The following is a 25853-nucleotide window of genomic DNA, read 5'->3' as shown; positions in this document are numbered from 1 at the left end:
ACACCCAAAAGGGTATTCAACAAATGCCTGCTCTATCAACAAGAGAAAAGTTAAGAGAACTTTTCCAACCTGGTGCATGGTTGCCATTCTACCACCTCACGGTCTCGTAACTTTAGCTATGTATGGAATTTCACATCTCTGGGCCTCAATTTTCCATAAAGGCACAAGAAAACCCTGTCAAGGCTTAAGAAATGTAATAGTTTTGTCACATATTTGATTCTACAAAGGAGAGAGAGGCAACCACATTAAAAAAACAGCATAAAACATTTCCAGTTGGCCAAATGACAACAGCACTATCACTCTATAGTCAGCAACCATCTTGCTCCATTGTTTCTTTCTCCTCCACCCTCCAAATGTGGCCATTTTGCAGAAGCTGTCCTCAGCTCTCACTCTTCCTTCTTGCTCCAATCAGTGAATACTAGTTGTCATTAACATGTCTGTCTCTCAAATCTGCACCCTTCTGGGCCCACCTCTTCCAAGCAGCTGTATGCAGCCCACCATCTGTCAGATATTGCACTTCTGGGTGTTGTGCTGGTTCTTCACGTTCAAGTCACCTAAGCTCATACGTTGACTTCCCTGGCCCCCACCCAGCAACCAACTCTTCTCCTGACATTCCTACTTGTATTAATGGTCCTGTCATTCTCCCCAGAATCATCTTTGGTCGCATTGTCTCCCTTAACTCCCACATTCAATCAGTTGCAAACTCCTCAAGTATCTGCCTATTCACCATCAGAAATCCATTCTTTTTTTCCTATTCCCATTGTTACCACCCTGTTAAGGCATATCTTACCCTTGGTACTACTCTAATTGCTTCATAACTAACCAGTGTCTATTTGATCCAATCTATCCTATAAAACACCACCGAATTAATCTTCCTACAATACAGTTTGATACTACAAGATTGATTAACTGCCTACCATGTCTCTGTGTTGGCTCAATGAATCAATCAAGTACAACTAACTCATGTCATTTCCAAAACTATTTGATAGAGGTCTTAGACATATTCATTAGTGTCAGCAGCGGAACAGCCTTCAGAACTGCTCTGGAGTCAGACTGGATTCATTTTCCATCTGTGTCATATATTACCAGTGTCCTTGAGCAAATTCTCAGTTTCTTCAATTAAAAAAAGAGAACAGTAATAATAATTGGCTAACATTTAATGAATAACTTATTACATGCTATAATCTATATATGTTTAATCTTCAACAATTCTTATGGGGTAGGTGTCACTTTGATCCTTATTTTTCAGATGAGAAAACTGAGCTTCAATGAAGTTAATTTAAGTACCTTGCTCAAGGTGTCACTGCAGTAAATGGTGGAGGTGGGGCCTAGAATTCAGGTCTCTCTGACACCAGAGACACTTAATTTTTTTAAAATTAAATTAAATTTTACATACAACAGATTGAAAAAATCTTCAGGGGACAGTTGATGGGTCTTGACAATTGAATATACACAGGTAAATACCACCTAAATCTACATATAGAACATTTCCATTACTTGGAAAATTTCTTCATATCTCATTCCAGTCAATCCTACCCCTACCCCAAAGACAACTATTGTTCTGAGTTGTAGCACAGAGATTGATTTTATCTATTCTTGAATTTTATATAAATGGAATCATATAGTATATATTCTTTTATATCTGGCTTTGTTTGCTCAACATAATGTCTTATGATTCATCCATATTGTTGTGTCATTGACTAGTTTATTCCTTTTTATAGTTAAGTAATATTTCATTGTACCAATATACTACAATTTATTCATTCATGTTTCTGTTAGCAGGCATTTGAGTTGCTTCTATTTTTGAACTATTAAGGCTAAGGTGGAGTGCAGTGGTGCACAACAGTGGCCTAAGCCACTCAGGAGGCTAAGACAAGAGGATTGCTTGAGCCTAGGAGTTCCAGGCTATCGTACACTCAGACCATGACTGTGAATAGCCACTGTACTCTAGTCTGGGCATGCAGCGAGACCCCATCTCTTTAAAAAATTTAGGCTGCTATAAATATTTCTGTACAAGTGTTTTTGTGAATATATTTAAAATTCTATTGGATAAATTCTTAGGGGTGAAATTGCCCAGTCATGTGGTAGATAATGTGTTTTTTAAAATTTCAAAATATTAAAGGGGTGCAATATTTGGGGTTACATGAGTTACTTTTATAAAGCTTCAGTCACAGCTGTATGTGAGCCCATCACCCAGTGGTCATTATACTCATTAGGTAGGTTTTTGTGCATCCCCTCCCTCCTCCTCCCTCCCTGCTTGACTTCCACTGAGCTTTACTTCCCTCTGTGCACACGTGTGCTCACTGCTTAGTTCCAGTATAATAGTGAGTATATATGGTGTTTGTTTTTCCACTCTATAGAAACTTCACTTAGGATAATGGTCTCCAGTTCCATCCAAAGTGTTGTAAAAGGCATTAATTCATCCTTTTTATGACTGAGTAGCACTCCATGATATACATGTAATGCACTTTGTTAATCCATTCATGAATTGATGGGCACTTGGGTTGATTCCACATTTTTGTAATTGGGAATTGTGCTGCAACAAACATTGGGTTCAGGTCTCTTTTTGATAAAATGACTTCTTTTCCTTTGGGTAGATACCCAGTAGTGGGGTTGCTGGATTGAATGGTAGGTCTACTTTAAGTTCTTTAAGTAATCTCCATACTGTTTTCCATAGACATGGTACTAATTTGCAGTCCCACCAACAATGTATAGGCATTCCTTTCTGTGTGCATCCACACCAGCATTTATTGTTTTGGGACTTTTTAATACAAAGCCATTCTAACAAGGGTAAGGTAATATCTCATTGTGGTTTTAATTTGCTTTTCCTTGATTATTAGTATCATTGAGCATTTTTTTCATATGTTCATTGGCCATTTGTCTATTTTTTGAAAAGCTTTTATTCATGTCTTTTGCCCACTTTTTAATGGGGTTGTTTATTTCTTGCTGATTTGCTTGAGTTATTTGTAAATTCTGGTTACCAGCCCTTTATTGGATGAATACCTTGCAAATATTTTCTCCCATTCTATAGGCTATTTGCGCTGATTATTTCCTTAGCTGAGCAGAGCTTTTTAATTTAATTAAGTCTCATTTGTTTATTTTTCTTATTGCACTAATTGCCATTGGGTCTTTTTTTTTTTGAGACAGAGTCTCACTTGTTGCCCAGGCTTAGTGAGTGCCATGGCGTCAGCCTAGCTCACAGCAACCTCAAACTCCCGGGCTCAAGTAATCCTTCTGCCTCAGCCTCCCGAATAGCTGGGACTACAGGCATGCGCCACCATGCCCGGCTAATTTTTTTTTTTTAGATATATTAGTTGGCCAATTAATTTCTTTCTATTTATAGTAGAGACGGGGTCTCGCTCTTGCTCAGGCTGGTTTCGAACTCCTGACCTCGAGCGATCCGCCCACCTCAGCCTCCCAGAGTGCTAGGATTACAGGCGTGAGCCACCGCGCCCGGCTTGCCATTGGGTCTTAGTCATAAATTCTCTGCCTAGGCCAATATCTAGAAGAGTTTTTCCTACATTTTCTTCTAGAATACTTATGGCATCATGCTTTACATTTAAATCTTTATCCATCTTGAATTAACTTTTGTGAGTGGTGAGAAATATAGATCCTGTTTTATTTTTCTGCATGTGGCTATCCAATTTTCCCAGCACCATTTATTGAATTGTGCTTCTTTTCCCCAGTGAATATTATTGTCTGCTTTGTCAAAGATCAGTTGGCTGTATGTGATGGTTTTATATCTGGGTTCTCTGTTCTGTTCCATTGGTCTATGTCTCTATTTTTGTGCCAATATCATGCTATTTTTGTTACAATAGCCTTGTAGTATAGTTTAAAGTCTGGTAATGTGATGTTTCTAGATTTATTCTTTTCACTTAAGATTACTTTGGCTATTTAGGCTCATTTTTTGTTCCAAATGAAGTGTAGAATTATTTTTTTAGATCTGTGAAACATGATGTTGGTATTTTGATATGAATTGCATTGAATCTGTAAATTACTTTGGGTAGTACAAACATTTTAACAATGTTGATTCTACCGATCATGAGTATAATATGCATTTCCATTTGTTTGTGTCATCTGTGATATCTTTCCTCAGTGTTTCATAGTTTGCTTTATAGAGCTTTTTCATCCCCTTCATTAAGTATATTCCTAGGTATTTTATTTCCTTTGTAGCTATTATGAACAGTATTGAGTCATTGATTTGACTCTCAGCTTGACTATTATTGGTGTACAGAAATACTGATTTGTGTATATTGATTTTGTAACTGGAGACTTTGCTGAATTTATTTATTAATTCTAAGAGTCTCTAGGGGTTTTCTAGATATAAGATCATATTGTCAGTGAAAATCAATAGTTTGACTTCCTCTTTCCTGATTTGGATACCCTTTATTTCTTTCTCTTGCCTGATTGCTCTGTTTAGGACTTCTAGCACTATGTTGAATAGAAGTGGTGACAGTAGGCACCCTTGTCTTGCTCCAGTTCTTAGGGGGAATGCTTTCAACTTTTCCTCATTCAGTATGATATTCGCTGTGGGTCTGTCATATATGGCTTTTATAATTTTGAGATATATCTCATCTATACCTGGTTCGTTGAGGGTTTTTATTATGAAAAGGTGCTGGATTTTGTCAAATGCATTTTCTCCATCTATTGAGATCATCCTATGGTCTTTGTTTTTGCTTCCGTTTATGCGGTGAATCACATTTATTAATTTACATATGTTGAACTATCCTTGCATCGGAGGGATGAAGCCCTCTGGGTCATGGTGGATTATTATTTTGATGTGCTGTTGAATTCAGTTTGCTACTATTTCATTGAGGATTTTTACATCTATATTCATAAGTGATATTGGTCTGTAGTTTTATTTTTTTGTTCTGCCCTTTTCTGGCTTTGGTATCAAGGTGATACTGGTTTCATAGAATGAGTTGGTAAGGATTCCCTCTTTCTTGATGTTATGTGTTTTTTTTGTTTGTTTGTTTATTTTAAGACAGAGTCTCACTCTGTTGCCTGAGCTAGAGTGCCGTGGCATCAGCCTAGCTCACAGCAACTTCAAACTCCTGGGCTCAAGCAATCCATCTGCTTCAACCTTCCAAGTAGCTGGGATTACAGGCATGCACCACCATGCCCAGCTAATTTTTTCTCTATATATTTTAGTTAGCCAATTCATTTCTTTCTATTTTTAGTAGAGATGTAGTCTCGCTCTTGCTCAGGCTGGTTTTGAACTTCTGACCTTAAGTGATCCTCCCACCTCGGCCTCCCAGAGTGCTAGGATTATAGGTGTGAGCCACCATGCCTGGCCCCTTCTCAATGTTATGAAATAATTACTGCAGCATGGGTACTAGCTCCTCTTTGTAGGTGAAATTTAGCTGTCAGTCCATCTGGTCTGGGCTTTTTGTTGTTGTCGTTGGAAGATTTTTTATTACTGCCTTGAGCTTGCTGCTCATTATTGGTCTTTCCTGGAATTCTGTTTCTTCCTGATTGAGTTTTGGCAGGTTGTGTGTTTCCAGGAATTGGTCCATTTCCTCTATGTTTCCTAGTGTATGTGCATAGGGATTTCATAGTATTTACAGAAGATATTTTGTGTTTCTGTGGTAATAGTTGTAATATCTCCTTTTTCATTTCTCATTGAACTTATTTAGGTCCTTCCTCTTCCTGGTAATCTAACCAGAGGTCAATTTATCAAGTTATTTTATCCTTTCAAAGAAACAACTTTTTGTTTTGTTGATCCTTTATATTGTTTTGTTTTGTTTTTTTCATTTTCCACTTTGTTTACTTCTGCTCCAACCTTAGTTATTTCTTTTCTTCTGCTGGCTTTGGGTTTGGCTTGCTGTTCCTTTTCTAGATCTTTGAGATATGTCATTAGATTGTTAATTTGTAATCTATCTTTGTCATGTAGTCATATAAGACTATGACTTTTCCCCTTAGAACTGCTTTTGCTGAATCTCATAGATTTTTTTGTTTTTGTTTTTGTTTTTGAACCAGAGTCTCACTCTGGAGCCTAGGCTAGAGTGCCATGGCGTCAGCCAATCCCATAGATTTTTGACAGCTTGTGTCCCCTTTGTCATTCAGTTCAAGGACTCTTTTGTTTTTCATCTTAATTTCATTATTGGCCCAATAATCATTCAGCAGTAGGTTGTTTCATTTGCATGACTTTGTGTAGAATTGAGTGTTTCTCTTGGAATTGATTTTTAGTTTTATTCCACTGTCTGACAAGATACATAGTATGATTTACATTTTTTTGAATTTGTTGATACATGTTTTGTGGCCTAAGATATGATCAATCTTGGAAAATGTTCTATGTGCTGATGAGAAGAATGTGTACTCAGTAGTTTTGGGTGAAATGTTCTGTAAATGTCGTTAGGCCATTTGTTCTAAAGTCCCATTTAAGTCCAGTGTTTATTTATTTTCTGCTTGAATGATCTGTCCAGCTCTATCAGTGAGGTGTTGAAGTCCACAGCAATTATGTTGTTGTCATTATCTCTTTGCTCAGATCTAGTAGAATTTGCTTTATGAATCTGGGTGCTCCTGTGTTAGATACATAAATATTTAGGATTGTTATGTCTTCTTGTTGATTTGCTCCTTTTACCATTATATAATGACCATCTTTGTCTTTCTTTACCATTGTCAATTTAAAGTCATTTTTATCTGATACGAGAATGGCCACACCTGCTTTCTTTTGCTTTCCATTTACATGGAAAAATTTTTCCCATTCCTTCACCTTGAGTCTGTATAAGTCCTTGTGGGTTAGATATGTTTCCTGGATAAAGCAGATACTTAAATTGTGATTTTTCATCCATTAGATATATGTTTAACTTTGTAAAACACTGCTAAAATGTGTTCCAAAGCAGCTATACCATTTTACACTTCTACCAGCAATGGAGAAGAATTTCAGATACTCAACATACTGTCTAACATTTGGTAAAATATTAAAAATATTTCATTTTAGCCATTCTTACTCTCCCATCAGCCATTTTTGTGGGTATATATAGTATGTCAGAGTGGTGTGAATTTGCATTTTCCTGATGAATGATGATTTTGTATAACCTGTCAAATGTATTATTTATAAATATTTTTCTTTCTTTTTTTGAAGAGACTACTCAATTTTACTATTGGGTAAAATTGAACTTTAAAACAGAACTTTTAAATTTAACAATTTTGTCATTTATGTTTAGTGCTTTTGATGTCAAAAAAAACCTATATGTACTCCAAAGTCATGAAAATATTTTATATTTTCTTCTAGAAGAGCTGAAGTTTTAGTTTTCATATCTAGACCTACAAATCCATCTCAAATTAATTTTTGTTTAGAGAGTGAGGTAGACATCAAGATTCAATTTGTTGCCATAGGGATATCTAGTTTTTTCAACCCCATTTTCCTCCATTCAATTCCCTTGGCATTTTTGTGTAAAAACAATTGAGCACATGTGTATAGGTCAATTTCTAGATTCCATATTCTGCTCCATTGATCTATTTGTCATCCTATGCCAATACCACCCTGTATTTGGTTTCCATTGTTTCTAAGGAGAAGTCCACCATCACTTTTAATGTTCCCCTGAATGTAATCTGTCTTTTTAATCTGGCTGCATTTTAGATTTTCTATCTATCTATGATAATCAGCATTTTGATATAACATACTCTAGTGTAGTTTTGTTTGTAGTTTATTATCCTGCTTGGATTTGCTGAGCATCTTAGGTCTTTGAGTCAATTTCACTGATAAATTTTGTAAAATTCTTGGCTGTTATCTCTTCAAATATTTCTTTTCTGCATTCTCTCTCTCCCTCTTCTCTTTCTGGGTATCCAACTGCACATATGTCAGACAATTCAATAATGTTCTACAGTTCTCAGATACTCTGTTCAGTGTTTTCATTTTTTCTCTTTATGCTTTAGTTAATTTCAGATAAGTTCTATTGACCTGTTTTCAATTTCATTGCCACTTTCTTATGCTATGTCTAGTTGGTTCTTTATACTATCATATAGATTTGTCATTTATGACATTTTTCATTTTTGGACTCTCCATCTAGTTCTTTCTTATAGTTTTCTTTCCTCCTTGATATTCCCCATCTATTCTTGCATGTTGTCCACCTTTTTTATTAGATCCTCTAATATAGTTATCTCAGTTATTTTACAGTCTTTGTCTGATAATCTCAGCATCTGGATTATCTGTGGTCTGTTTCCAGTTACTGATTTTTCTCTTGACTTTACATCACATATTCCTACTTTTTCTTCCTTTCTTTCAGTTTTATTTATTACCGTATATCCAACTGTATGAATAAAAGTAGAAACTAAGTAGATAATATTTATCCCAGGAAAGGGTGTAACCCCCCCTTCCCTTGTCAGGCTGAGTCAGTATAACCTATTGTCAAACTGTGGGTTGGTTTTGTTGCATTTTTAGTTCAATGCAGTTTACCACTGTCCTCAAAAATTTTGAGGTTGGAATCAGTATTTTGCCTTCAGTGGGTCCAATTCCAAGAAGAATAAGATGTTGGTCTTACCTTGCAAGGACTTTAAACCAACTGCTATTCTAAAATGCTTCAATAATCAATTATAAATTCTTTTGAAATAAACAAAAAATAGAAAATCTCAGCAAAGAAATTGAAATTGGAAAAAACCTCAAACAAATGGAAATTATAGAGCTGAAAACTGTAAAGTTCTCTAACTTATAAATAAAACTCATTGAATGGACTTGATAGCACAGTAGAGATAATAGGATAGAATCAGTGAACTTGAAGGCAGATCAGTAAAATTTACTCAATTTGAATAACAATGAAAAAATAGACCAGAAAAAAATGAACACTGTTTCAGGGCTTTCTGGGAAAATAATGAAAGATCTAAATTCATATCATGAAAGTATCAAAAAGAGAGGAAGAAGAGCATAGGTTTGAAGAGATATTCATAGAAATAATGACTGGAAGGTTGGATACAGTGGCTCACACCTGCAATCCCAGCACTTTGGGAGGCCTAGGCAGTAGGATCGCTTAAGGCCATGAATTTAAGACTGCCCCAAGTAACATAGTGAGACCCCATCTCTACAAAAAGTAACAAAAATCATCTGAGCATGGGGGCATGTGTCTGTAATCCCAGCTACTCACTAGACTGAGGTGGGAGGATTGCTTGAGCCCAGGAGTTTGAGGCTGAGGTGTGGTAAGCTATGATTGCACCATTGCATTCCAGCCTGGGCAACAAAGTAAGACCCAGAAAAGAAAAGAGAAGAAAAGAAAAGAAATAATAACTGAAACCCCCCCAAATTTAGCTGGATAAATTCTAAAAAGGATAAATCCGAAGAAACTCATGCCAAGATATATCAAGATTAACCTTCTTTTTTATTATTTATTATTTTTTTTAGCAAAATTATTTCCTTTTATTCTGTGGATCTTCACTAAAGTGAACAGAAATGTGCATGGTTTATGTTAATTTATACATGATGATGAGAATTAAGTCTTCTGGAGAAACTCTCACTATATATTTCAGAAGATCTTCAGGGAAGGGGCTGACTTCTCTTGACTAACTCCCAGTGGGCCTGAAGAGATACTGGCCAAACTTTCAAAGTAGCTCCTTGAAGATAGATTGATCTGTTTAGAACAGTCCACTCACCTGTTCAGTTTCAGGGTCCAAATCAGTATCATAAAAGCAGGGCCGGGCAAGGAGTCCAGGCATTGTGCTCATCGTTCCTACTAAGGGGTACAGAAAACCAGCCCCAACGCTGGCACGGATGTCGCGAATATGCAGAACAAAGCCTGTAGGCACGCCTTTTTGCTCTGGGTTGTGAGACAAAGACGAGTGTGTCTTGGCCCTGCAGATGGGTAGATTCCCAAAGCCCTGCTTCGTGTAGACTTCGGCTCCGTGCTGAGCTTCAGGGAGCAATTCAATGTCATCTGCCCCGTAGATCTTCTGCGCAATGATCCTGATTTTACCCTCAACTGGGAGCTGGAGGTCATAAAGGAGTCGGAAGCTGCTGGGTGCCTGTGCGGCTCTCTGGAGAGCCTGCGCCAGGGCGAAGGCACCCTTGCCCCCTTCTGCCCAGTGAGTGCACTTCACAGCATCAAAAGCTCCATGGTCTCGGGCAAGGCGGGTGATGAGGTCCAGCTCAGCCTCTGTATCTGTCTTGAACGCATTCACAGCCACTACAACCGGAACTCCAAACATTCTTGCATTTTCAATTTGTTTCTTCAAGTTACTGAAACCTTTTTCAACCAGCTCCAGGTTCTCCTCTATGTAAGCCTTGGGAAGAGGCAGTCCGGCGGTGACCGTGGGGCTGCCCCCTGCATTTTAAGAGCCCTGACAGTAGCAACGAGCACCACCACGTGAGGGCGGAGGCCAGAGTACCGGCATTTGATGTTAAAAAACTTTTCCATTCCAATGTCTGCTCCCAATCCAGCTTCGGTCACCACAAACCCTTCTGGGCCGACAAGCTTGAGTGCGACCCGGTCTGCGATGATACACAAATTCCCACGTGCGATGTTGGCGAGCGGGCCGGCGTGGACGAACACCCGAGTGCCCTCTGACGTCTGCATGAGGTTAGGCTTGATCGCGTCCTTCATAAGCACTGTCAACGCGCCACTCACCCCCAGGTCTTCCGCACTGATGGGCTCCCCTGTTTTGCTGGAGGCCACCACCATTTTGCCCAGTCCCTCTCTCATGTCTTCCAGAGAACTGGTGAGGCCCAGGACAGCCATGATTTCACTGGCCACTGAGATATCAAACTGGGTCGTCCGTGTGTGCCCTTTCTCCATTGGAGCCTGTCCAATTGTGATCTTCCACAGGAATCTATCATTGGTATCCAACACTCTTTGCCAAGTTATGGTTTCTGGATCACTATCCAATCTTGCAAATCTGTTTATCTCTTCGTCTGTCAGTGTGGTAGGGTCAGTCTTTTCAATGCCTAGTCTCCTTAACCTTCGGATTTGGATATCAGAAAACTTTCTCACTCCATTTACTGAGGGCATCAAACGATTACAGAGAGCCTTGTCTGTCTGGGTCAGTTCATGGAATATGCGGGCATCAATGGCCGCAGCAACCAGGTTATTAGCTGCAGTGATGGCATGGATGTCACCAGTGAGGTGGAGATTAAACTCTTCCATAGGAATGACCTGGGGGTAGCCACCTCCTGCAGCACCACCTTTTATTCCAAAGGTGGGGCCCTGGGAAGGCTGTTGCACACACGCAAAGACGTTCTGGAAAAGATGGGCACCCAGGGCTTGCACCAGCCCGACTGTGGTTGTACTTTTCCCTTCTCCCAGGGGCGTTGGAGTTATTCCAGTCACCGCCGCGTATTTCCCGTCAGGCTGGTGTTTCAGGCGTTCTGGTGCTGACAGCAGGACTTTGGCCTTTGTCTCACCATACAATTCCACCTCTTCAGAGAACAGGCCAAATTCTCGAGCCAGTGTACCAATGGGCTTTGGTTTGTAAGATCGTGATATAGCAATGTCACTTGGAACAGGTGTCTTCAGGTTAAGGTTGTTATACTGAATACTCCATTTCCTGGCTTGTATTTCTCCAGGAAACCCCTTGCACTCTCTACCGTGCTCTGCATCAGCATTGCCACCGTCATGGGCCCGACGCCACCGAGAACAGGAGTGATGAATCCCGCCCGCTCTTTGGCCTCATTGTATGCCACATCACCCACAATCCTTCTCCCATTTGATTTTGTATCATCTGGGACATAATTGATCCCATAGTCAATGACTATTGCCCCAGGTTTGATCCACTCTCCTTTCACCATTTCAGGCTGACCAGTTGCAACCACCAGGATGTCACCTTATTTACCTCCTCACCCAGACTGGCAGACTTAGAGTGGCAGGTGGTCACTGTGGCATTGTTCCACAGAAGCAAGTCATACATTGGGGCTCCTACTATTTTACTGCACCCGACCACCATGGCGTACTTTCCGGCGATCTCCACCCCTGTCTCTTTGATGAGTTCCAAGCATCCTTTAGGCGTACAAGGGACAAAACAGTCATTTAGATCACCTCTAGTGAGTTTCCTAGCACTGATACTAGTCAATCCATCCACATCCTTTTCGGGTGTGATAGCATTGATCACTGCTTCAATGTTAATAGCATTTTCTGAATCTAAAGGTAGCTGCAGTATGAATCCATGTACGGTAGAGTCTTCATTCAAAGATCTAATGTACTTTAACACCTCAGATTCTGTGGCTGTTCTTGGTAATTTAATGTGAGTGGCTTTGATCCCAACCTCTTCAGCAGCCTTCAGCTTCACATTTATATAAAGATTGGAATCATGTCTGTCGCCAGCCTGTAAAATTGCCAGGCCTCGTGTGAAACCAGGTACTTGCTCCTTCATCTGAGTGACTTCATTCTTCAGTCTCTCCCTTATTTGCTCATAGGCCTCCTCCCCCATCAGGATTTTTGCTGGTGCCCATGACCACAGTTGTTGGCTGCCAGATCCACATTCTAGTTGCAATACACCCCAAGATTAACCTTCTGAAAACAAAAGTCAAAGAAAAAAATCTTGAATAAACAGAGAAATGACACAGTACCCATAAAGAAATATCAGTTTGAAAGACAATAATTTCCCTATCTGAAACCATGGAGGCCAAAAAGACATGGCACACACAGTATTTTTCAAGTGCTCAAAGAAATGTCAGCTCTAAATCCTATACATATAGTGAAACTATCTTTCAGGAATAAAGGGGAAATAAAGACATTCTCAGATGAAGGAATATTAAGAGGATTTGTTGCTAGCATATCTACCCTTAATGAATGGCTAAAGGAAGCTCTTGCAACAAAATTATAACGGAAGAAGGTTAGGACATTCAGAAGGGAAGGAAGAATAGCATGGGTAAAAATAGAAGAACACATAATAGACTGTTCTTTCACCTCATGGGTTAACTTATATTTTATGGGTGAATCAAAAGTTGTAAGACTACCTAATGTGATATGCAATATATCTAGAGGAAATATATAAGACAAATGTATTTTTTAAATGGGGAGGGTAAATGGATCTAAATGTAAGGGGTCTGCACTTCACATGAAAGGTTAAAATATTAACAACAGTAGACTGTGATACGTTACATATGTATATGATATTGCATAGAGCAGCAGTCCCCAACCTTTTGAGCACCAGGGACCGGTTTCATGGAAGACAATTTTTCTACAGACCGGGGGTGGGAGGGTGTTGAGGGTAAGGGGGAGAGTGTGGAGCTCAGACAGTGATGCACAGCCCGTTTCCTGACCGGCCATAGACCAGTACCAGGCTGCGGCCCGGAGATAGGGGACCCCAGGCACTGAGAAACCACAATGAAAACTATAAAATGTGATATACTAAAAACTAATAATCAAAATGGAAAGCAAGAAAAGAGAAACAGAAGAATGACAGAGAAACAAAGATAAAACAAATAATATAATGGCAAATTTAAGCCATAACATAACAATAATTCCATTAAATGTAAATGGTGTATATGTACCAATTAAAAACCAAAATCCAACCTAATTATAGAAGAAACTGCTAACAAGAAATTTATTTCAAACATAACAAATAGGTAGGTTGAAAGTAAAAGGATGGAAAAAAACATATTATATAAACATTAATCCAAAAACACAGGAGTAATTAAATTATTATCAGATGAAGTAGACTTCACAGCAAAGAAAAGTACAAGCTACAAAGCAGATTACTCTGACAAAAAGATACAGCCATTCTAAATGGGTGTGCTCCAGACAACAGAAGTGAAAAGTACATGAAGCAGAAACCAATAAAGCGGAAAGGAAAAATGGGCAAATCTACAATTGTAGTTGGTCACTTCAACATCCTACTTTCAGCAATTGATAGAACAACTAGACAGAAAATCAGTAAGAAACTGAAAGGACTGAATAATATCATCAACAAACAAGATCAAACTGGCACTTATAAAACACTCTACCCAACAGCAAAATGCACATGCTTTTCAAGTACCCATGGAACATTCACCCCAATAGACTCTTGTTCACAAAACTAATATTAACAAATTTAAAAGAATTGAAGTCATATATATTCTCTGACCATAATGGAATGAAACTAGAAAGCAATCAATAACAAAATCTCCAAACACTTGGAAATTAAACAATAATGCATAATAATTCATGGCTCAAAGAAATCTCAAAGAAAAATTTAAAAATATATAGAACTGAATGAAAACATCAAAGTCTATGGGATACAGATAAAGCAGTACTGAGAAGTAAACTTATAGCACTAATTGCTTATAATGGAAAAGAGGAAAGATCTCAAATCAATAATTAAGATGTTCAAGAAACTTAAAAAAAAAAAAAGAGCAAAATAAACCCACAGCAAACAGAAGGAAGGAAATGTTATAGACCAGAGCATAAATCACTGAAACTAAAAACTCTCAAAACTCAACATTAAAAATCAAATAATCCAGTTAGAAGGTGGGCAAAAGACATGCACAGACACTTCACCAAAGAGGACATAGAGATGGCACATAAGCACATGAAAAATATTCAACATAATTGGCCATTAGAAAAGAAATGTGAATTAAAACCACAACGTGATATCACTATATACCTATCAGATTGGCAAAAATAAAAAAATAATGTTAACACTAAATGCTAGTGAGGAAGTAGAGAAACTGAATTACTCATATACTGCTGGAAGGAATGTAAAATGGCATGGCCTCTCTGAGGAATAGTTTTAAACTAAAAATGAACTTACCATACAACCCAGCAATTGTATTGTCTTGGGCATTCATATAGAGAAATGAAAACTTATTTTCATGTAGAAACTTGTATGTGAATGTTCACATCAGCTTTGTTTGTAATAGCCAAATAGTGGAAAGTGCCCAAATGTCCTGCAGTGGTAAATGGTTAAACAAACTGTAGTATATCCATACCATGGAATTCTACTCAGTAATAAAAAAGGAATAAACTAATGAGACACATAACAGCTTGGATGAACCTCAAGGAAATATGCTGAGTGAAAAAATTAATCTGGGCACAGTGGTTTGTGCCTGTAATCCCAGCTAGTCAGAGGCAGGAGGATCACTTGAGACCAGGAGTTCAGGGCTGCAGTGAGCTATGACTGCCACTGCACTCCAGACTGGGTGATAGAGTGAGACCCTGGCTCTAAAAAAAACAACAAAAAACAAAAAACAAAAAAAACAAAGGAAAAGAAGAAGAGCTAAATTCAAAAGGATAGCTACAGCATAATTCCACTTATATCCATTTAAATAACATTTGTGAAATAACATAACTATAGAAAACGAGAACAAATCAGTGGTTGTCAGAGGTGAGGGATGGGGGGTTGAGTAGGAGGGAAGGGCAGGTATAGTTGCAACAGGGTAGCATAAGGGAGCCTTGTGGTGATGGTACAGTTAAGTATCTTGATTGTGGTGGTAGTTATATGGGGTAGTGGCAGCTACATACATGATACAATTGCATAGAACTATACATACACACAGAAATTAATGCATATATAACTGGTGATATCTGAATAAACTGTGGATTATACCAATGTCAATTTGCTGGGTTTGGTATTGTAGTATAGTTATGTAAAATGCAAAATGTTAACAATGGGGAAGGCTGAGTGATGGGTCCAAACGACCTCCCTATACATTTCTTTGCAACTTCCTCTGACTCTATAATTATTTTGAAATAAACACACACACACACACACACACACACACACACACACACGCATGCACAGTAGAGTTTTTTATGATTCCATCTCAATTTATTCTCTGATGGATCAACATTAAGTGAGCACTATAGCCAAAAATGTTTAAAGTCTCATTTTGTGGAGAAGGGAATAAAACTGTAATTGGTTGACACAGCCACCTCAGCTGTTATGGCTAGATTTTCTTGCTCATTTTTCATTTTTACTCCTTTCCCTGTCATTAATCAAATTAGGTGCTACTGTAATTAAAATAATCCTCTCTTTAAGATGTCATATTGGAAAAAAGGTGAAAGTTTGGTGAACAGACATATTTTTAATAGTCAGTCAAAGCAAACAATGGCCTTAGAATTGGAAAATTTTCAACATGACAAATCCTTTCCCAATAAAACCCATTGCTCACTGCCTAATGAGGGAAATTTCTAGTGTTTACACTGGATTTCTGTATGGGCTTATTGCACTTAAACACTCAGAGCTCTAGCTTTTCTGCATAGGCTGAAGTTCAAGAAAAAAGCCTAGTTTGCCTTCATTACTTCAGATATGTTGACGCCACTCTGTGCAGAGGTCTATCTAACAGTGTCTGACCCTGGGCAGGAAACAGAGGACTGAACTACCTCAGTGATTTGGTCTTCCAATGTGACTTCCAGTAGAAGTTCACGAAAAGTCAATAGCAATAAGACTGACATGGGGTACCTGTCCTTCCAACACTTGCAATCTAGTAAAGGCCTCCTGATAGGTTTACATTATTTCATTTGATCTTTAATAGTACTTATGAAGTAAGAAGTGTAAACCTCATCTTACAGGCAACAAAGGCAAGGCATGGAAAGGTCAAATGATTTGTCCAAGGTCACAAAAGACCAGGACTTTCAATTCAAGTCCAGTGCTTATTCTATCTTGTGTGAATTCCATGGAATTCCATTGTGTGTGAATTAACTTACTTGAATTAAATTATACCTATTCATAATAATAAAACACAGACTAATAAATAGTACCATGAGACAACACTTTGCATATATTAATGTATTTCATCATGGACTGTACCTTAATCTATATAATATATTCATATTATACAATAGATTTATATAAACAAATCCATATATAGTTTATTTTGTGGGTACTTTAAGGAATATTCAAGATAATTACATTTATTGGAATTTTAGACTTATGAGTTTAATTTACAACGTTGTAGAACCCTTGCATAAAATGTGACCACAACATTCCACGATATTCAAAGATACAAAGCAATAGGAAACAATCAAACTATAGGAAATCAGGCTACATCCCTTTTTGAAGAAAATCTTACATGATATCATCTTCCTTTTACCTTTCCTAATTCACTAAGCATTATGTTCCTTGTAGAAAATGTGAACAGAAAAAAAAACCCACAAAGTTAGCCTATTTCTATTCTGGATTTTAAAAATCGTCACAAGTTTGTCTTCTTAAATATGTCATGTGAACTAGTAGAATAATCTACTTCAAGGAAATTAGCAAATGCTTAGGCTTATAAACCACATGAATAAAAAGGATTTTTAGCTTTTCCTACAGGGCTTGATTACATAGGTATCTTTTCTACATTTCTGCATTAAAATTGGGTTTTTATAAATTCAGTTTATGGACATTTTCTCAGGAATGTTTAAAAAGCACACCTGGCCCCTGGCTATATTTTATTTGTGTACTTTAAAAAGTGCCAAGGAAATTCCATTGCCCACCACCTGACAGATGCACATTACTTTTGCCTCTCCTTTTGGTTAGCTTTTTCATCAGTCAACTTTACATTGCTCTGACCCTTGGGTTTCATCCAGGCCTCTCAAGTTTCCACAAAGTTTTGTGGTTTTAATTTTCACGACACTTTTTGGTTTCAACTCTACCAACCTCAGGTGGTACTGACACTGACCCTGGCTACTGAGCCAATAGAGCATGGATTTCATAAAGATCAGTCAGTAGTTTCTTACTGAACAGAGAATGTGTTTCAGATCTTCTGGCACTGCCCTGAGTTCATATAGTTATATCCCTTTCAGTAAAGGAAACTCTTAAAATATACAACCAAATTAATTTAGTTTTGTGATTTTATAAGACTTTTCATAAAAAAAATCTTTCACAAATCAGAGAAAAAATTTAGGTCATTTTAATTTTCAGTTAGGAAAATATGATTATTGTACTTATATGTTACCCATTTGATTTCCTTATTCCAGTGGTTTTTAACCCAAGGGTGCAAAAACTCCTAGGAATTATGGATGTGTTTTGGGTTCACAAAGAATTCTGCTCAGCAAAATCCACATTCTCTTCTTGTTCCTGGACTCACAGTATTGGGCTACATTTCCCAGCTTCCACTACACTTGGGTGACAGATCTAGATGAGGAATGTGAGTAGGAATGACGTTAGCCATTGCCAAGCCTGGATCATAAAAACTTCGTAAGTGTACTCCTCCATGCTTTCTTCCCTTAACCATTCGCATGTCAGTAGATAACTAATACAGGATTATTTTTACATTTTTTAGTATAAAATAATAACAATGCTAGCAGCAAATATTAATACAGCACTTTGCACCAGTCTCTGATTTAAGAGCTATACATGAATTAACTCATTTCATTTTAATGACCCTGTGAGATAGGTACGGTAGTAATATTGTCCCCACGTCTCAGATGAAGAAACTGAAACGCAGGCAGGTTAAGGAACTTCCCCAAGATTACACAGCTAACAATCCGCAGGGCTGGGGTTAGCACCCTGCCGTGCTACTTCAGAGTCTGTGCTCTGTGCTGTACTGCTTCCATTATATTCCAATTCTTTTCAAATGGCAATATGTATTTCATATTTTGTGACTATCCCAAGTTAGCCTAAATATGCATGTAGTCAGAAAGTCCCTTCTGGCTAAAGAGAAATCTCATTTTCAACTTTTCCTAGGAGTTTAGTTGGGATACCACAGGCCAATTCCTTACAAATTCATTCTTTAGCTGGTAGAACAGCTCTCTTGGGTTTGGATTTCAAAGTCTCACTTAAGCATCCTTAATTGTTTTTCATTAATAATTCTGCCTGGATAATAATTAAGGACAATCTGAAAAAATAATTAGGGGCAAAAGAAAAAATAAACAGGGTGATTAAAAGGTATTTCATGGTTTCTTCCTCTCACCATTTCTCTCAGAACCAGAAAGGGAAAGGCTTCCCCCGGGCTTGGGACTTGCTTAGTGCTGATGAGGATGAGGCCCACAGGGGAGACCCAGGCAGCTCTCTGCAGTCCAGAGCAGCTGAGCAGGAGGTAGGGATGCTCCCCCTGAAATTCCAAAGTGGAAGCAATCCATCTTGGGGCCTAGTTCCCGGGGTACAGTCCTGATGAATGAAGTTGTGGCCAGAAATTTACCCTAGGTCTCAGTTTCCAGAACCTTTGCCTGGCATGCAGGTGCCACAATAGCCATCATTCTGTGTGGTCTCCTCACTCATCCTCTCTGTATGGTCTTTATTATGTCGGATAACATTTTTCAGATCTTTATCTCAATCTTCAGCTCACAGCTAACATTTGTAACTAACGTCTTCTGCCATCAAGCCAAACTGTTTCATAGGAGAAAATTTATGCTAGATAGACAGATGAAAAAAATTTATTTTGCTGATATTTAGAATTATTCTTATAACTTCATCATTCTCATATAGAATAATCTACACCAGGCGTCCTCAAACTACAGCCCGCAGGCCACATGCGGGTGTTTTTGCCCATTTGTTTTTTTACTTCAAAATAAGATATGTGCAGTGTGCGTAGGAATTTGGTCATAGTTTTTTTTAAACTATAGTCCGGCCCTCCAACAGGCTGAGGGACAGTGAACTGGCCCCTCTTTAAAAAGTCTGAGGACCCCTGACCTACACTGTTAAACTAAAATTTGAAATGAGAAATATTCCTCTTACTACACATATGGCTCAGCCTCCATACTGGCATACTCGAGTTCTTACATAAGAACTACAAATATTCATGAATCTCTTTTGATTCTTTCTTGCTCAATTAAACTCTGTTAAATTTCTCTACAGTTTCTCCTTTAACAGATCTGGTGTTGGAAGTGAGGATCTAAAGTAAAACTCCAGCAACTCCCAAAAGCACCAGGAAACCAGGTGAGATACCTGTGACGCCAGCTGAGCTCACTGCCCTCTTGTTTGAAACTAGAGGTGGTGGGTGAGTTTTCTCTAGAATTCCAAGCTCCACTAATTCGTGTCCTGAACTCTCTGTTTATTTGAGCAATATTTAGACTGGACTGGGTACAGGACCATTAACTGGATTTCACTCAGAGGCCTCAGACTTCAGGTAAGTACCCTTTTGATAATGTGCTCATTTCAATCCAAGGAGTCTGGGAATTCACCTTCTGGGACTCCATATAATTTTATGTATAAAAATTATGGGCCCAATACGTGTACATTTTTAGAAAAGTGGGTTAATCTTACTAGAAACAATTCAGAATTGAGATAGCCACAATGGGGAAGTTTTAATTTGGATAAAATTGTTTATTTGTAAGGCATATTAGAAAAAGGGGGATCAAAACCCCTGCAAAAACAATGGGATATGTTCTTTAATTGGTATGTGAGGCATCCAAAAGACTAAACAAATCAAAATTTGTCTCCTTAAAAGAGTCTTTGCAAAAAGCAAACAAAAAAAATTTTTTTCCAAGGGATTGACCTTTGAAAACAAAAATTTTAAACAATAGACTAGAGATATGACAAAAGAGGACTGTATTATGAACTAACCCTTACTATTCCTTGTCTTTATCCATTTCTACCTAAATACTTTGAATCCACTAATGTTTTGACTAAATTACCTTTTCACCCTGAAGATGATGAAAAAAGAGAAGTTAGACTCCTTACAAAGTAATAACTTCTGATCAGCCAGACCTTTCTGCTGTAACTATCTTGACTCCATGGTCTAAAACTCAGCTTAGACCCACTGTAAAGGGCTTCCCTAACCCAAGGGGAAAGCCTCAAAAATATACTGAGGAATTTAGAATCCTTATAGGATCTTACAGTCCAGGACTTCCTGACCTTTACTGATTCATTCACGTAGCACTGGTACCTGGCAAAGCTTGAAAGTGGATGGCAGCAGCAGAATAGGACAAACCTGAGGACGATATTAAAGGCTCCCCAAAACCTCCTCAGAAGAAGGACTAAGCAGAGATAGAAAATTTACTGAAAACCTTTTAGATTCAATTCCTAAGATTTTTCCATAAAAAAAATCAATTGGTTTATCACACAATTTTGCAGATGAAAAAAGGACAAACCAGTTTCAGATCACAGAACTCGCTTAGAAACACCGTCAAACATTCTGGGCTCAAAATACAGCAAGGGGTATTTCCTGCAGGGGCTGGAATGGCATTAACTGCTCTATTTATAGATGCATGCTATCCCGAAGGTAAAGCTGGATGGGAAGTTTCAGCTAGGACTGAATCGGTAGCCTGTAGCTGAATATACTCAGAGGACTCTAGAGCAAGAAAGACACCAAAGGCTAACAAGCTCTCTCTCTCCGATTACTATAGTTATGGGGGCCAGGACCAAACAGTCCTACTTTTTTATTTTATATCAAACCCAAGAAATCCTAGAACAAGGAATGTTCTACCCTAAGATGTCTGCCTTCAATGCAAACAGCCAGGACACTGGAAAAGAGACTGTCCACTTTCATACCAGTTTATCACCAATACGCCTACTGCTGTTAGGCTAGACTGTTTCCCCACTAGAGGAAGCCCAAGAGATCTCAGCTCTCACGATGATAATCAACACTGACGAAGCCCCAGAGTATTCTCTGGTAAAACTGCTCCCTGTAATTCCTTAAATAAACATGGAGAAAGGGACTCTTGTGTAATCCTGGTAGATACCGGAGCCACTTTATCTACCATAAACCCCACTTTAATAAGCCAACAATACCTGCTGACTTTCTTCAGGAAAAAAAAAAAATAAAAAAAAAAAAATAAGCCAACAAATCCCTCAAAGTAAAAAAGTCATATCTGTGGTGGGGGCTTCGAATTAAGTATAAGAGGTTCCCATATGTGAATACATCCAATTGATTCTGAGCCTATTTTCAGAAAAGCATACCTTTTTACTATGTAAACTTTTTACCAGTAAACTTGATAGGGTGAGACTTACTCTCAAAACTAAAGAGGCATATAAAATTATCCTCAGAGAGAGAAATAATCTTAAACTTTCCTGACTTCTGAACCAGAACTGTTAGACTCTCTGCAGGCAGGAATTGGTAAGAGTGAAACTCAGGCCTGTAATGCCTCAGACCTTTCTAAAATCCCTAAATGTTTAAATACCTCTTCCTCAACTGATATAGGAGGAATTAAAAGTACAGAACCTATAAAAATCCAAATAGATCATTCTAAATCTTTGTCTAAATTACCCCAATATCCACCAAAACCCAAAGCAATTCAAGGGCTTTCACCAATTGCAGATTTAATTAAACAAGTACTTACAGCTCCATGTACCAGTCCATATAACACTCCAATCTTACCATTTAAAAAACCAAACAACATTCAAGACTTTTTTTTTTTTATATACAGAGTCTCGCTCTGTTGCTGGGGTTAGAGTGCCATGGCATCACCCTAGCTCATAGCAACCTCAAACTCCTGGGTTCAAGCAATCCTCCTGCCTCAGCCTCCCAAATAGCTGGGACTATAGGCACGTACCACCACACCCAGATAATTTTTTCTACTTTTAGTAGAGACACGGTCTCTTTCTTGCTCAGACTGGTCTTGAACTACTGAGCTCAAGTGATCCTCCCACCTCAGTCGCCCAGAGTACTAGGATTATAGGTGTGAGCCACTGGGCCTGGCCAAGGTTCAAGACTTATAGACAATTAATAAAATTGTAATACCAATGTTTTCTGTAGTCACAAATCCTAATACTTTGTTATCTAATGTATCTGCTGATTCAAAGTGGTTCATGATAATAGACCTCTGCTCTGCCTTCTTTAGCATTCCAGTTCATAAAGAGAAGCAATACTTATTTGCCTTTACTTAGAAAAACCACCAGAACACCCAGACCATAATGTCACAAGGGTTTACTGAACACCCTTCACATTTTTCCCAGGCACTGCATCAGGATTAACCCTACAGTTTCCTTAACCCAACTCTTATTCAGTGTGTATTAATAGATGACCTGTTGCATGCTCTCCCACTAAAGCTCTAAAATTGACTCAGTTTATCTTTTACAACAACTCACACATAAAGGTCACAAGGCTTTGATGGTGAAACTTCAGTAGAGAAAAAGTCTACTGTTTGGGACATGACTCCTGAAGGGATCTGTCTCTCACCTGAGAGCATAAAACCTATTCAAAGTCTTCCTGTGCCTGCAACCAAAGACAATTAAGAGGTTTCCATGGACTTGCAGGATATTGCAGGTCCTGGGTCCCAAATTGTTCCATAATAGCTTTACTACTGTATGAGCTCATTGGAAACACAGTCCCAGAGCCTTTACCTTGGGAAGACAGTCATGAGCAGGCTTCAGCCCAAATAAAACTGGCTTTACAGTAGCCCCAAGCTTTAGGACTTTCAAATTACACTAAACCTTTTATCTTGTTCGTTCATGAATGTAACAGTCAGGCACTAGGAGTTCTTACCCAAGAACATGGAGGAACACGGAACACATAGGCCCACTGCATATTATAGCCTGCAATTAGACCCAACAGCCAAGGCATATCCTAAGTGTTTAAAAGCAGCAGCAGCAGCAGCAGCAGCCAAGTTGGTAGAAGCTTTATCTGAGCTGGTTTTAGGGCATAAACATAATTTGCAAGATCCACATGCCGTGGAAAGTCTATTAAATTCTAACTAAGCTCAGCATTTTTCAGCAAGTAGACTAGTATCTTACGAAATTCTCCTGTCTTCTTCTAATCTCCACTTAAACACTGCAATCTACTTAACCCTGATGCTCTATTAACTCTGCCTGATGATGGTGAAGACCACAATTATGTAAGTGTAGTATCAGAAGTAGTGGTTCCTCGTGTTGATTTACAAGCTACTCCACTGGATAATCCTGTGTTAATACTTGTTGAGAGGTCCATGCCAAAAACTCAGAAGGAAAATATCAGGCAGGGTATGCTGTTACCACCCAAAATGACTTAAAAGACAAGGGAACTCTTCCTCAATTTACATCAGCTCAACCCTCTGAGGGTTTTACTCCCACCCGAGCTTGTCGGGTAGTTAAGGACAAGTCAGTAAATATTTATACAGAGACCAGATATACTTTTGGAGTAGTACATGGTTTTGGAATGTTCTGGGAACAATGAGGGTTTCTCACTTCTAGTATGACCCCTATCAAAAACAGACTCCAAATAGGTAAACTCCTTTCTGCTACCCTGTTACCATCACAGATGACCATTATTAAGATTGAAGCTGCTATAAATGTAATTCACCATATAAACAGAAGCAAAAACAAAGACCATATGATCTTCTCAATAGATGCAGAAAAAGCATTTGACAAAATTCAACACCCTTTTATGAGAAGAACGCTCAACAAAATAGGCATAGACAGGGCTTACCTAAAAATGATACAAGCCATATATGACAAACCCACAGCCAATATCATACTGAATGGGGAAAAATTGAAAGCATTCCCACTTAGAACTGGAACAAGACAAGGTTGCCCACTATCTCTACTTCTATGCAACATAGTGCTGGAAGTCCTTGCTATAGCAATCAGACTAGAGAGCAGAATTAAGGGTGTCCGAATGGGAGCAGAAGAGATCAAACTCTCACTCTTTGCTGATGACATGATATTATACCTAGAAAACCCCAAGGATTCAATCAAGAGACTCCTTGAACTGATAAATGAATTTGGTAAAGTCTCAGGATACAAAATCAATACACAGAAATCAGAGGCATTCATACACGCCAACAACAGTACAAGTGAGAACCAAATCAAAGACTCAATTCCCTTCAAAATAGCAACAAAGAAAATAAAGTACCTTGGAATATATTTAACTAAGGAGGTAAAAGACCTCTACAGGGGGAACTATGAAACACTGAAGAAGGAAATAGCAGAGGATGTAAACAGGTGGAAGAATATACCATGCTCATGGATCGGCAGAATCAACATTGTCAGAGTCAATGCAATCCCTATTAAAATACCATCGTCATTTTTCACAGATATAGAAAAAATAGTTTTACACTTCGTATGGAATCAGAGAAGACCCAGTATACCAAAATCAATCCCAGGCAATAACAAAATAGGAGGTATCTACTTACCAGATTTCAAACTATACTACAAGGCTATAGTAATTAAAACAGCTTGTGACTGGCACTAGAACAGGGACATTGACCAGTGGAACAGAGAACGCAGATATAAAACCATCCTCATATAGCCAACTAATCTTCGACAAACCAGACAAAAACATACACTGGGGAAAATAATCCTTATTAAATAAATGGTGCTGGGAAAACTGGAAAGCCACATGCAGAAGACTGAAACAGGACCCACACCTTTCACCTCTCACAAAAATCAACTCATGCTGGGTAACAGACTTGAACATTAGGTGTGAAACTATTAGAATTCTAGAGAAAAACGTTGGAAATACTCTTCTAGACATTGGCCTACGCAAAGAATTTATGAAGAAAACCCCAAAGGCAATCACAGCAGCAACAAAAATAAACAAATGGGACCTGATCAAATCACAAAGCTTCTGCACAGCCAAAGAAACTGTCAAGAGAGCAAACAGACGACCCAAGAATGGGAGGAAATTTTCGCAAGCTACACATCCAATAAAGGGCTGGTAATTAGAATTTATTTAGAACTCAGGAAAATCAGCAAGGAAAAATCAAACAACCCTATCAAAAAGTGGGCAAAGGACATGAACAGAAATTTTTCAAAAGAAGACAGAATAATGGCCAACAACCATATGAAAAAATGCTCAACATCTCTAATCATCAAGGAAATGCAAATCAAAACCACAATGAGATATCACTTATCTCCAGTAAGAATGGCCTTTATCAAAAAGTCCCCAAATAATAAATGTTGGCGTGGATGCGGAGAGATAGGAACACTCCTACACTGCTGGTGGGACTGCAAACTGGTTCAGCCTCTGTGGAAAGCAATATAGAGATACCTTAAAGCAAAACAAGTAGATCTACTATTTGATCCAGCAATTCCAAAGATCAAATGACACTCTACAAATGGGACACCTGCACTCGAATGTTTATAGCAGCACAGTTCACAATCACAAAGGTGTGGAAACAACCCAGGTGCCCATCAATACATGAGTGGATTAATAAAATGTGGTATATGTA

At 38.4% G+C, this 25853-nt stretch overlaps 2 protein-coding genes and 1 pseudogene across 10 annotated transcripts in view; 1 reads left to right on the top strand and 2 right to left on the bottom strand.

The window, feature by feature from the left end:
- The window catches only part of CTSV (cathepsin V), a 551781-nt gene that overhangs the window by 120484 nt on the left and 405444 nt on the right, over window positions 1–25853 (top strand). The window lies entirely within an intron of this gene.
- Window positions 1–25853, bottom strand: part of AOPEP (aminopeptidase O (putative)) — a 361112-nt gene that overhangs the window by 185542 nt on the left and 149717 nt on the right. The gene's annotated exons all lie outside the window — the stretch shown is intronic.
- The window catches only part of LOC142874264 (C-1-tetrahydrofolate synthase, cytoplasmic pseudogene), a 53878-nt pseudogene continuing 37417 nt past the window's right edge, over window positions 9393–25853 (bottom strand).

Source organism: Microcebus murinus, chromosome 12, assembly GCF_040939455.1.
Source record: "Microcebus murinus isolate Inina chromosome 12, M.murinus_Inina_mat1.0, whole genome shotgun sequence".
Classification (NCBI taxonomy): Eukaryota; Metazoa; Chordata; class Mammalia; order Primates; family Cheirogaleidae; genus Microcebus; species Microcebus murinus.
Note: the sequence above shows the minus strand (reverse complement) of the source record. Positions and strands in the feature narration are given on the sequence as shown.